Source organism: Dichomitus squalens, assembly GCF_000275845.1.
Source record: "Dichomitus squalens LYAD-421 SS1 unplaced genomic scaffold DICSQscaffold_85, whole genome shotgun sequence".
Lineage (NCBI taxonomy): Eukaryota > Fungi > Basidiomycota > Agaricomycetes > Polyporales > Polyporaceae > Dichomitus > Dichomitus squalens.
The window spans coordinates 12,557-13,460 of NW_006766967.1; positions in this window are offsets into that span (position 1 = coordinate 12,557).

Below are 904 nucleotides of genomic sequence, written 5' to 3' on the forward strand. Positions count from 1 at the left end.
CAAGCGGGTCTCGACCTGGGTTTCGAGGCGGGGTCGCCCTCGAACGCGGGTTCCCCAGGGGGGGACATCGGCCTCTCTCAACTCCTCAACGTCCCGGACTTCGCGCCCGAAACCCCTCACGCGGGCGGGGAGGACACGGCCATGGAATTCAACCCCGACGAGACCAAGGACGATACGAACGCGTCCTGAACGTGGACGCCCCGCCTGCGCACCGGCGCGGTCGTCCAGGAGGGCGTATGTAGCGCCCGCGTCGCGCGCTACTTCTCTTCTCTCCCTTCGTACCTGATCGACTCCGTGCTTCGGGATTGTCTCTCCTCGATCTCTCAGCTTCTCTTATCTCACTCGTATCTAGCCCGAGTCTTCCCGAACCTTAGAGCTGTTATAGCGCCCATGAACCGTATATAAACCCAGATCTGTATGTACAAACTCCAGCGTTCAATCGAGATACTCATACCCTGTCTATCCCTCGAGCGAACCTCTCTCCCTCTCGTGACGCGCCACCTACCCCTTCGGGCCAGCGAGCGCGTCAATGCGCGTCTCTTTGCCGGCTGCGCGTTTCGAACAAGCGCCGACATGACAGTACTCTCTCCATCACTAGTCCCCTTAAACTTACTGCGGGGACCCGGGAAAAGCAAAAAGCCTCTATCCCAGGCTGGATAACGAGAATCAAGTTGCATCGGGGTTGAAAAATGTACAAGGTGGGACAAAGTCACTATGGAATTTGTTGGTATTCAGCCGATCTCAAAAGCGCATGACAGGTACTGTAGCGATCGGCTCTTGACCCTCTGACATTTGTATGTTCACGATCCAATCTGAGCATATGTACAAGTGAATATTTCTATCGAGAATTATATACGCACATCCAGGGCAAAACAAGAACGAGAATCCAAGGTGAGACAAGGAG